Source organism: Ursus americanus, chromosome 8 (assembly GCF_024610735.1).
Source record: "Ursus americanus isolate L20-20 chromosome 8, mUrsAme1.1.p, whole genome shotgun sequence".
In the NCBI taxonomy this organism is placed as follows: domain Eukaryota; kingdom Metazoa; phylum Chordata; class Mammalia; order Carnivora; family Ursidae; genus Ursus; species Ursus americanus.
In genome coordinates, this window is record NC_142134.1 from 79289530 (window position 1) to 79302098 (window position 12569).

The 12569-nt window shown below is 48.9% G+C and overlaps 1 protein-coding gene across 5 annotated transcripts in view; it reads left to right on the plus strand.

The window, feature by feature from the left end:
• Positions 1-620: 620 nt before the first annotated feature.
• The window catches only part of KIAA0232 (KIAA0232 ortholog), an 80292-nt gene continuing 68343 nt past the window's right edge, over positions 621-12569 (plus strand). The window contains exon 1 of one of the 5 annotated variants that reach the window (XM_087864293.1): positions 621-795. The gene's annotated coding sequence lies outside the window, so the exon portion shown is untranslated. Of the gene's footprint in view, positions 796-1354; positions 1654-12569 lie in introns of those variants that run through there. The other 4 variants (XM_087864289.1, XM_087864294.1, XM_087864292.1 and 1 more) reach the window with 4 other exon arrangements.

Genomic DNA, 12569 nt, shown 5'->3' on the forward strand with positions numbered 1-12569 from the left:
GAGACGTTGATTAAAAGGTTAGTGCACATTTTTGGTTCCCACTTTCGAATGTTCCAGAATTTATTTTTGCCTACTTAATAAAAAGAGCCATGTCACATTTCTTTAGCTTGTCTTCTGGGTTTCTTTAAAAAAAAAAAAAAATTAAAGTCTTTATTTTAAACCGCCCACTCCAGCCATCCCAGGACGCGGTTAGGAGGGGGCGCAGACAGGTGGAGCTTGCACCCGGAAAGGCGGGGGCTGCACCGGGCGGCGGGTAGGGCGGCTCAGGGCGAGGCGCGCGGCCCCAGAGGCGTCTAGGGTCCGGGGAGGGCCAGCCGCGGAGTTCAGGGGCTCTCGCCCAGAGCCGCCCCGCGTGCCCCTCCGCAGGGGGGCGTCTCCCCTCCGACGGCCCGCACGGGGGGTGGGCTCCTACCCACAGCCCTCCACCTCTCGCCCGCAGCCAGCGCCCACGCCCGGCCGCAGGGCTCTGCCAGGCCCGGTGCCCTCGGCCCGCCCACGGGGCTGGCCGGCCGGAGGGGCGGGGCCGGGCGGGGCGGGCCGGCGCTGATGTAATCCGGCGACTGGGCGGAAGGATATGGAGCGCGCCCGGTTGGCGGGGCGCTGAGGCCAGTTGCCGGGTAACGGAGCGGAGCGGCCGCGGCGCGCCGCCTCCCGCCCTCCGCCGAGTGGCGCCGGAGCCGCCGCCGCTTTACGTAAGGCGCAGGCCAGGGCCGCCGGCGCTCGGCAGCCGCTCGGAGCCCTCGCCGCGAGAGGAGGCGCCCCCGCCGGCCGCCGCGCCGCCCGGCCGCTCGGCAGGTACCGCGGGCCGGGGTCGGGGCGGGTGGGCGCGGGCCGCGCCGGCCGCTGCGGCAGAGGAGCCCGGGGCCGGCCTGAGGGAGGCCGGGCTGCCCCGGCGGGCCCGTGGGCTCCACGGGCACCCCGGCCGGGCCCGGGACGTGCGGCGGGCCGCGGGCCCGGAGACCCCCCGCCCCGGCCCCCGCGGCCGCGCGCCGGGCGCCGGGCGCGCTGGGGCCGGACGATGAGTCCGCACAATGGGCCGGTGCCGCCGCGCTGGGAGCGGCTCGCGGCAGGGAGGCGAGGCGGGGCGCGGACGCGGGGCCCGGGGCGCAGAGCCCGGGGGCGGGCGGGCTGGCGGCGGGGCTCCCCTGCGGCCGGCGGGTGGGCGCTCGCCGCGCTGCCCTCGGCCCGCGCGTGCCTCCGCCCCTCCCCTCCAGCATTGTCCTTTGGGGGCCCGGGCGGGGAGACCGCCGGCGGGGGAGGGGCCGCGCGGGGCGGGGCGGGCGCTGACTGACGGGCGCGCGGGCCTGTGGCGCGGGGCGGGCGGGGCGCGGGGTCCGGCGAAGGTTAGGGCCGCCCGCGGGAGCTGCGGGCCCCCGGAGTCGCCCGCTCCGGCGGGATGCGGGGCTCGCGCAGCCGCGGCGGCCTTGCGGAGCTCCCCGCGCCTCCGGGCTCGGGACTCGGGGTTGTCGCGTGAGAAATGCCGCCTGCCTCCCGAGGGTGTAGCGTGCCGCGGGCAGTGCGCAGGTGACAGGGCCTGCCGAGCTTCGGGAGCAGACCCCCAGTCGTGGCGGAACCCAGTTTTGATTTCTCTTTTCGCCTCCTTTCAGTTTGGGGCCTCTGTGGGCGAGGTGTAGAGACTTAACCTAGTAGAAGGTATGGGAGATTAAGCGGGGAGGGGACGTGCGGTTCCTTGGAATGATTTAATTGTGATTCTTGCTAGTAATTACCTGGGTTGGATACTTGGGTTCATTGTCCCAAGTTTCTAAGAATGGGTTTTACATCTTTGGGCCTTTGCTTGTTTAAAAAAAGAAAAGAAAAAACCGAAAAAAAAAAACCCGGTGGTAGAAGATGGGTGAGGGGGTGAAGGGGTGGGGGCAGGCAGTTTTGATAATAGGAGGTGATGTTGTGGGTAAAACTGTACAGTCAGAGCCCCAAGCTAGATTTCTCATGTGCAGTGTGAGACCCATGCCAGAACTCCTTGACCATTTCGTAGACTGCATTTAAAGCGGGGGAAATCTACCGGTCTACATCCTGAAGGTCAAATATTCTGTCATGGGTTGTTTTGGATTGATCCATTCTTAAATGGATCTCAGTATTTCTTTGTGACAAAAGCCATTTCCAAAACTGCCTTTGCATACCTTTAGGTAAGCTCTTTGCAATCATGACTTATTGTATATACTAAATTGAATTGCTGTACTTGCTAAACAGTGACTTTTTAATTATTTTGAAAGTAGTTTACTGCCTGTTTGGGCACATTTATCGGTTTTCATGTTTGCCAGTTTGGCTGCTGGGACATTGAATGGAGGGGAGAATACTACTCTTAAGTATTTAAATCCATAGGAAGTGGAATTAGAGGGGTTTTTGTTTTTTAAAGATAAGTACAGGTCTTTACCATGGCATAAACATAAAGCAAATATGTAATTATTTTAACAGTAATTAGCTTATTTGTTACACAAGTTGCCAACATTTCGGAAAATTACATAGATTTTTAGCATTTCTTTAGTGGTATTATATTTAGCATTGCTCTAGTGGTATACCTTTACAGTAGCACCCTTCAAAAGCAGTAGGACTGTTTTATATTTTGCATAGCATGCCTGCCTTTTCTCCCTGTTTTAGCAGCCTTTGACTTGGAGCAGTTAATGGTCTCTGAGTCAGTTTTCTGGTCTATAGAATGGAAGGAATGACGATACCTGTCCCACAGGGTGGTTGGGGTAATCAGGTGAGGGGAAATGAGAAATAATTCTGTCAACAGCCCTCTCCTTTTATTTTATTTATTTATTTATTTTTAAAGATTTTATTTATTTATTTGACGGGGGGGGGGGGGAGAGAGAGAGAGAGAACAAGCAGGGGGAATGGCAAGCAGAGGGAGAGGGAGAAGCAGCCTCCTGTGGAGCAAAGAGCCCAATGCGGGGCTTGATCCCAGGACTCTGATCTGGACTGAAGGCAGCCAACTAACCTGAGCCACCCAGACAACCCCAGCCCTCTCCTTTAAAAAATATTAGATTAGAGCTAGTTTGCGAAGTGGCAGATTCCTCTCTTGGCTGATGCTCTCTCTTTAGACTCCTCCCCACCCCTTCCTGTGCACACTTTGCCTGGCTGCCAGAGTCCTGTGTCCTAAACACAGATCACGTCTTGCCAGTCTCTGGCTCCGAAATCTAAGACTGCCTGTTGTTTGGAGCCTAGATTCCAGACCCATCAGCATCACATTCAAGGCCCCTCATTCTGGCCCGAGTCCTCTCCGAACTTTACCTGTCCTCTCTGTTACCTTTCCACACTGTCCCACTGAATGGGACTATGCTCGGTTCTCTAAATGGGCCCAGCTACTTCCTTCTTTGCTTATGTCCTTTTCTCTGATTGCAATGCTCTCACGCCTGCCCTCTCCGGTTTTTAAAAGTCCACACCCGATTTTACGTCCTCTGGAGCCCTTTCGAAACTCTGTCAATGTGAATTATTCATTCCTGCAGTCATAACCCTATATTTTGCTTTCATCATTGCCTATATCACCTTGCATTGTGTATGTGAAACTCTGGCTGTGGTGGCCATACCATTATTTTACCCCCAACACCTTGCTCAGGTGCTTAAACATTAGTGTTCAAATGTTTGCTAAATTAAAGTCAAAGTCTGTCATTCACCTTATGTGGTATATTATTATTATTAAGTATTTTAATAACAAACATAAGAGTACCAACCACAATATTCGAAATGCAGTTTTACTACATTAAAGATATTTAATACTTAGAATATTTCTTTTCCATTATATTTGATGTCTCACGTAATACCAGGTGGGATTTTTATACAAAGTAGAAACAACCACCTCTCTCATCTGTGTCTAAACTTCCAGGGTCCTTGAGCCTGCACTGACTGAGAAGTCCTCTCTTGGGTTGAGGGAACCAGAGCACAAGTTTTAAAATATTTTTAAAAAATATTTTATTTATTTATTTGAGAGAGAGCAGGAGTGGGGAGAGAGAAGCAGACTCCTGGCTTAGCAGGGAGCCTGACTTGGGGCTCGATCCTAGGACCTTGAGATCATGAGTTGAGCCAAAGGGAGACGCTTAACTGTCTGAACTACCCAGGCGCCCCCAAATATTTCTTACCTTTGAAATAAAATTGCACTCCCAGCAAGTTAGAGCTTTTTTTTTTTTTTTTTTAAGAGTTTTTGTTTAAAGCTTTTTTTTTTGGACATTTGTTAGACATATAAAAAGTAACTTGCTTTTTGGGAGGCTTATTTAAAGCACATAAAGTCTGGCTGTGCAAGACTTGGGTTGTTGGTGTCTTGGCTCACCGGTGTCACCCTGGGCAAGTCGGTTAAATCTCTCTTGGACCTCGGTGTCTTGATTCTGTGCAATGAGAACAATCTTCTCTGTGCTATTTTTGCTTTGCGGCGTCACCTAAAGTGGCTACACTTCGTGTGCGGCACGGCCTTGTTCAGATAGAAGCTAATAGGATGTTTTCGCCGCACAGTTGTCCTTTTGGTTACCGGTCCCTAGGCTGGAGGTCCCTAGACTTGTGAGTCTTCCCTGGCCTGACCAGGTTTTTACCAGGTCTGCCCCCCACGTCTCTTTTCCATCAGCCTTTTTCTCAGCGGTTTCCCTAGCCAGCCCTTCCAGTCCTCTTGTAGATTGTTTCTATAGGTCTGCTGATGGCCTCCCTTTCTCTGGTCTCGCTGGTCCTTCTATGTTCTGTTACCAGAATTGCTCAGTGGGTAAAGCAAATCCCATCATCTCTGCCCCCAGTATGCACTGAGGAGGTTCTTGGCATTCCCTGCCCATGCCACCACACCTGAGGGATATGGCCTAGTTCTGTTGGTAGGCTTACTCCTACAAAGATTTTCACCTGGGAGACACTACCACCAGTTGGGACTTAGTGATAAAGATACCACTCTAAGACCAATGTCACCTGGCCTCGTAGAACTCTTAGCCGCATCTCTACTGGGCCTCTCTCGCCACCTCGTATTTCAGCACTAGGCCTCTGGCCACTTTTGTGCTTGTTTGTCCAGTTCCTTTACTCTGGAATGTGTTTTATGCCTTTCTCTTCCTATCAAAATCCTTAATACTGGGAGCTTGGCTTAAATGCTTCTGCTTCTATGAAAGAAACTTCTCCCCTGATTTTCAGAATTAACTTTTCATCATTCTTCTCCCACACAGTGCTTGACTGATGCCTCCACTCAGTTATTTTTCCTTATGACTTTTTAGTGTAGTTTTTATGTGGGGGCCTTTCCTGGATTATAAACTTCCCGAGGGAAGAGCAGAAACCTTATCCATTGCTGATGACTTCTAGTGTGCAGTGTGGTCTTTTTATGTGGTACTTACTCATTAAATGGTTGACTGAATTAAGTCAGTCGCCCTGCAGTCTCTTGATTTTAGCGGAGGGGGAGTAGGTTTGGAATGGTTCTCTGTGAGAGCTTCATGCATACATGTGACACAGAACAGGACCCAGCACATAATAAGTGTTCAGTAAGCAGCAGCTGTTAGCCATTATTTTAAGCCGGTGTAGAAAACACCAGTGGTTGGGTAAGTTGATTGTATATGCTGGTTTACTGTAGCAGTGTTGACGGATTATTTCTGGGGTGTCCTTCTAAGTGTGTGTGTAAAGAAAAATCCTCTGGGTTTTCCACCTGCAACCCTGTTCTTTCATTAGTTTGATAATAAGCAGAAAAGTGAGTACTTGGTTGGAGAGGGCTCTTGCACAAGCAGATTAGTGACAGTGGTCCTAAATTATTCTGAAGACACACAGACCTATCTGTAGGTGAGCCAGGTTTTTTGCACATGGCTTAAGAAAGTCAGTGGAAAATGGGAATTGTCAAATTTCACACTGTATGTTATTTTTCAGTAAAGCAGATGTTTTCATTTTAATCTTCTGTGTCTTGTAATTATTAAATGATAGACTCTATTTAGAATTTGGAGTGACTGTTGAAATTCTGGTTTTGGTATTATCGCCAAAGCATTCTGGGTCACTAGGCTTTTCCATAGCTCTGTGTCTCTTCCTCTGTCTGGTCATCACTGTTAACGCCTGGCTGGAAAGGGAGAAACTAGGTGAGGAAAACCGGGTATGATTTTGAAACTTTTTTTTTTCTTAAAGATTTTTAAATTTATTTTTGAGAGAGGGAGAGAGAGAACAAGCCTGGGGAAGGGGCAGAGAGGAAGAAGCAGACTCACCGCTGGGCTGGGAGCCTGATGTGGGGCTCCAACCCAGGACCCTGGGATCATGGCCTGAGCTGAAGACAAATGCTTAATCGATGTCCTGGAAATCTATATATTCCTGATAAATCTCTCTTAAAACCTGCCGCAAAGAACTGTGGATCATAGGGCTGTCCCAGGGGATGGACTAGTATCTGTCTTAGAAATAATGGCGATAGGACAGTTATTTTAATATTACAATATGCTTGAGAATGTGCTACTTTTGTTTCTAGCTAGAGTGGTAAAGAAATGGGAGTTCTGTGAATACAGACACTGTGTGCGTGCGTGTGTGTGTGCGCGTGTGTGTGTGCGCGCGTGCATTTGCTCCTCTCGTGACTGGAAGCGAGCCGGGCTCTGTCTGCAGTCTTCATGGTGCCCGGCTCAGGGGAGTGGTTGCTCAGTACGTAGTGAAATGAGTCCATCACCTGTGGAGATAAATAAGTGTAAGGAAATGTGCCTTGGTGCGTTTTCAAATTTATTTTTCAAATTAATTTTTTGGTGATGTGGTTGTTACCTTAGTTAATTCGGGGAGGTGAAAAATGAGGAGGGACTTATTTTCCTTTTCAGCCAGGAGTTAGTTTCTAGCTCAATTACATTTTCCAGAGTACCTTTGGAACCTTAATAGCCAGCACATAACTATTTCAAAATTGTTTGCCCAGTTTGGGGATTTATTCAAGCCCTTAATTTACTTTTATTTATTTATTTATTCAGTTACTAGCTTTTTCTTAGGTGTCTGATTAACATTTTGCTTCTTAGCGTCTTCTGTGAAGATTTTAACAGAGAGAAAGCAAAATGGAAGAGACGCTTTTTAAATTCTTTTTTTGGTGGTGATTTGCTGCTGCTTCCTTTGGTTACCAGCAGAAATAATTGAGTACTGATTGCATTGTTTTTTCTTTTTTTGCTATTACCAGCAAAGGGGTTTCTTGCTTTTATAAATTTAAAAGCTTTATTTAAAACTGTTTGTTAGGGGCACCTGGGTAGCGCAGTCATTAAGCGTCTGCCTTCGGCTCAGGGCATGATCCCAGAGTCCTGGGATCAAGCCCCACATCAGGCTCTTCTGCCGGAAGCCTGCTTCTCCCTCTCCCACTCCCCCTGCTTGTGTTCCCTCTCTCGCTGGCTGTCTCTCTCTGTCAAATGAATAAATAAAATCTTTAAAAAAATAAAAAATAAAACTGTTAAAGTAGGGGCGCCTGGCGGGCTCAGTCAGAAGAGCAGGCGGCTCTGATCACGTGGATGTGAGTTCAAGCCCCATGCTGGGGTAGAGATTACTTCAGTAAATAAATATTTTTTAAAAAATTAAAAAACTGTTAACATATATTTTGTATGATTCATCAAAACATTGTTCTAAATCATAATAACTGTTCTAAAACCTGTTTATTTTTTTAAAATTACATGTTAAATCTAAGAAAGCAGATTATAAGATGAAAAGTAAGTCTCCTCTTGCTCCCCTTCCTGTACGGAAAAAAACACTGATAAATTTCTTGGATGTCCTAGGCAAAAAATATGCCAGTGCTTCTGAAAAATGGAGTCACTGTCAAGAGTGTTCTATGTTTAAGCAAACCCTGACCTTGCATCTTGGAGTGCTTTCCCTATCAGCATGTACAGATCTTTATGTACAGATCGACTTCACTGTGGTTTTTTACGTGCCTAGTATTCCATCGTATGAATGTGCCAGAATTTATTGAGCTAGTTGATGGGACAGGCTTCCGTGTTTCTGTGAACACTTTTTTTTTTTTAAAGATTTTATCTATTTATTTGTCAGAGACAGAGAGCACATGTGCACGCACAAGCGTGGGGGCGGGGAGGGCAGAGGGAGAAGCAGGCTCCCCGCTGAGTGGAAAGCCTGATGTGGGACTTGATCCCAGGACGCTGGGATCATGACCTGAGCTGAAGGCAGATGCTTAACCAACTGAGCCACCCAGGTGTCCCTGTACATCTTTTTTTTTAAGGAGATTTTTTTTTTTAAGACTTTATTTGTCAGAGAGCACAAGCAGGGGGAGCTGCCTTGATACTCTTAATAATTTTGATCAAGGGGCCTACATTTTCACTTTGCACTGGACCCTACCAGTTATGTCAGTCCTGTAAAGGCTTTTTTTTTTTTTAAATGGAGGGTGTGTGTGGAGGGGGAGCAGAGGGAGAGGGAGAGAGAATCGTAAGCAGACTCCATACCCAGTGTGGAGCCTGATGTGGGGCTTGATCTCACAACCCTGAGATCATGACCTGAGCTGAAATCAAGAGTCAAATGCTTGACCGACTGAGCCACTCCAGCGCCCCTGTCCCCTAAACACTTTATAAAAGAAGCATCCCTCATCCTCATGCCTCCTAATCCTGCTCCCTGTGAGTGACCACCACTAACAATTTAGTTTTTCAACTTGGAGACTTCTGGAACGCTTATATAAGTGCACATACATCATTCTTGAGTCTTCTTAGAAACTACTAATTAAGTCTGTGCAAAGTCCGTGTGTATTTTCTTGAGAAACCGCTAATGATCTAGAACACTACAAACTTAAAAACCTTTAAAGGAGCTGTAAAAACAGCAGTAGGAGGTGGGTACTGAACTGCAGTTTTAGATTTTGTATTGGTGTGTTTTTTTAAAGCGTGCTTTCCTTGAAACTTTAGGGAAACAGTTTAAGTTTCAGACTGTTAAGATACCTATCTCTGGGATTTCATTTTCTCAAACCTAGTAAAATGAATCCTAAGCCCACCACAGGCAAGTCAGGAATGAAAAATAAAGTTTAACCATCAGTTAGGCTCAATTGAACAGGGGATCACTGGTGGGTATATAGGATTATTGGGGGCTTTATTTAGTTAAAAGTGGTCAGAATTCTTGGTGGAAGGGCAGGAGTCTTAGAAATGGCTACGGAGAGTGGGTGAGGAGGAGAAGGGGTAAGGAGGAGAGGGGGCCCACACTTGTTCTGCAGCTCCTAGCTAGCAGGCCTGGCATCAGGGACCTCAGTTAATTCCTGTATCCTCCTGACAACCCTGGAGACACGTGCTGTTATCTCCATTTTATAAAGGGTCCAGCTGTGGTTTAGAGGCCTCAAGAAGCTTCCATGAGGTTACAAATAATAATAATCTTTTTACTCGATTATGTTTGGAGTGATGATATTTCGGATCTATTGAGTTAAATACAGTATATTACTAAAATTAATTTTACCCATTTCCTTTTGAATCTGGCTATTGGAAAATTTGAAATTGCATACTGGTGACTTGCATCTTGCTATTGGATGGTGCTAATGGAGGAAGCAGGTGTTGGTGGAGAAGTCTGAGGACGGCCTGGAGAGCCGGCAGAGGAGGGGAGCTGGAGAACAGAGAGGGGTGATAATAGTTGTGGCCTATGGGCAAGTGAGCCACACTAAAATTTCTCTAGAACTTGTGGAAAAGAATCAGAGAGCAGCTAGGTCTGGCCACTGTGCAGTAGATGGGCTTGGCTCTTTAGACAGGAATGGATCTTGGAGACCGTCTGGAGGATCAGGATCTTTCCCTATAATTTCTTTTGTTTTTGGTTTTATTTTAAAGTGAGTTTCAGGGGCACCTGGGTGGCTCAGTCGTGTTAAGCGTCTGCCTTCGGCTCAGGGTGTGATCCCACGGTCCTGAGATCGAGCCCCGCATCGGGCTCCCTGCTCTGCTGGGAGCCTGCTTCTTCCTCTCCCACTCCCCCTGCTTGTGTTCCCTCTCTCGCTGGCTGTCTCTCTCTCTGTGAAATAAATAAATAAAATCTTTAAAAAAAATAGAGTTTCATCAGGACGCGATGCAGCCTGCTGAGTGAGAGCTTTGATGTAACGTGGCCTTTGCAGAAGAACGGCAGTTGGAGAAAGAGCACACATAGGAGCTTTGACGCAATTAATGCAGGCAGCTAACTCTAGTGACCGCAAAACCTTGGTCTCAGGCTCTTTCCCGCCTTGCAACCTTTGCTTGATGCAACTTCCATAAGAACGTCTTACCTTCCTTCTAATTCTGAGCTCCGCAGAGGACTTCTTAACACTCCCTTAGGCCCCGGGAGTGGACTCAGCCACCCTGAGGGAGGGCTTTGTTGCCATCGGTCTTGTCATTCAGTTCCCTTAGCCCTCAGGACCTTGTGCCCAGGTTGCCCCTGCCCTGAGCGTCTCCCAGAGACCTGGAGCTGGGCCCGGGTGTAGGCCCTCCGCTGACCCCAGCTGGTCCGAGGACCTTGCAGGCGCCGCTGGCGGGCTGCTGCTTCCTGCACTGTGGCCATATTGCTCCAGTATCAGGCAAAGATTTCTTCCCTTACACGGAATACTTTTTTCCCCTGCATTTCATTCTCCCATTTCCAAACACACACATGCACATTTAGGAACAGTGTCTATAACCATTTTTCCCCTAGTCGTGGGGTAGAGACTGTCACGGAAATTGCAGCTCCTCGAGTAGACTTACCCGGGTGTTGCCAGGGCAGGCAAAGGAGTACCTTGAAAAGGATCGGGTAGCACCCTGCAGTCCGCTGTTGGCTAAAGTGGGGTCGGAGCTGCTCTCACTTTCCCTCTGGCTCAGGGTTCAGGTGTGTCAGCTTCTCAAAGTGTCTCTAGGTCTCTGCAGATGGTGAACAGTCATGGCCAAACCAAAAGCTTTGATGAAGAAGGATATGCTGAATGCAAAGTAAAAGGCTTTGCTTTGATCTTCAAAATTGGATGACAGCAAGGCTGCAAGTTGGATGAGGGGCGGACGGTGTGGTGGAAGCAGCCGCAGCTTCGCAGCTGGACCGCGGTGGCCCTGGTCTGCTCCTGCCGCAGGACCCTGGCGACGTTAAGTGTCTTAATCCGTAAAATGCAGAGGTTTGCTTTAGCTCGTGTTTTCCATGCTGCGAAAGCCGCGTCGAACACAGAGCAGGTGCTCAAAGGGTTATTGACTGACAAATGAGTGAAAGGGTTCAGGCATGAGGCCGGGTGGGTGGGGAGATGGGAGTTGGGCAGTTCCCACGCTCCTCACCTGTGCCACCGTAACCTGTTTCAGGCGTAGTATTGGGGTTTGCCTCTGAGAAATGTTGAAACAGCCCTAGATTAGGCCATGTGTCTGAGTATAAAATCAGCACGCTCCTGACGCTGACACCTGCCCGTTCCTTTCTCCTCACGGTCACGTACCATATGCTTCTCAGGAGGTGGAAGCCGCAGAAGCGGAGGGGTGCCTTGGGCCGGGTGTGAGGTTGGAAGAGCTGCAGGAGCTTCCCAGGGCTGCTGTAAGGAAGTGCCTCGGCCTGGGCGGAGGGCAGATTTATCCTTACAGGTCTGGAGGCTGCAAGTCTGAAAGGCAGGTGTCAGGAGGCTGGGTTCCATTTGGAGCTTCTGTCGAAGGACCTGTTCTGTGCCTCTCTCTCAGCTTCTGGGGTTCCTCAGCTTGTGTACACCTCACTCCCATCTCTGCCTCTGTCTGCGTGTGGCCTCCTCTGTGGGTCTCTGTCCCTGTTTCCCTCATCTTGTAAGGGCATCAGTCATTGGGCTAGGGGCTGAACAGAGCTGGATTGACCAGTGGTTATGAGAGGGTGGAAAGGACCTACTAATTGGAAGTGACTGTGGTTCCTAGGACTTTGATTAGCGTATACATGTTCCTAAACCTGGAACATAGTGTTTCTACGGCGGGGAAATGTGACTTCTGGTTTATCTGCAGAGCAAATGGATGGCGTGGGCCATTGAGGATGATTTTTTCGAGCATGCGTTGAAATCACATTCTCCTAGCTTTAAAATTACTAGAGAACATGCCACCATTGCCCCCCAGATTAAGCTGCTTTGTCACCCCCACTGTGTCTTGTATATTCACCAAATGGTGGTGGTTTCTGATATTTAAATACAATTAAGGGTCACTTGAATCTGATGGGGCAGTCAGTTCCTCAGTGAGTGTCACAAGTTGGGGTCTTTGGGAAGTGGTTTCTCTGGAAAGCAGCTGAAGACAGTTCAGCATGCCGATGTTGATTAAGAAGTACCCATGGGGGCGGTGCCTGGGTGGTGCTGTCGGTAAGTGTCTGACTCTTGGTTTTGGCTGGGGTTGTGAGACTGAGCTCCATGTCGGGCTCTGTGCTTAAGACTCTCTCTCCTTCTGCCCCCCCCATATTGTCTCTCTCTCTCTCAAAAAAGGTCCCTGGAACAATAGCTTGGTCTTAAAATTTTGGGACCTATTTCATGTGAATTTAAAATTCTTGGTTCATTTAATCTTACCTTCTTTCCCCCTCTGTTTGAATTTGTCCTGCTTTGATGATTTGAAGGATCCTAAGGGGGATCCGTGGTCAAATGGGACTACCTGAGCAGAATGTAACTCCTGGACAGCTGGAGTTAGGTACAGACATTGCTGCTCAAGTCCCCCCCTTTCGGGCCAGAAGGACCCTTTGGGTAGGGGCAAGTTGTTACCAGACAGTCTGTAGCGGTGAGGAGCTTCACTCTGGAGTTA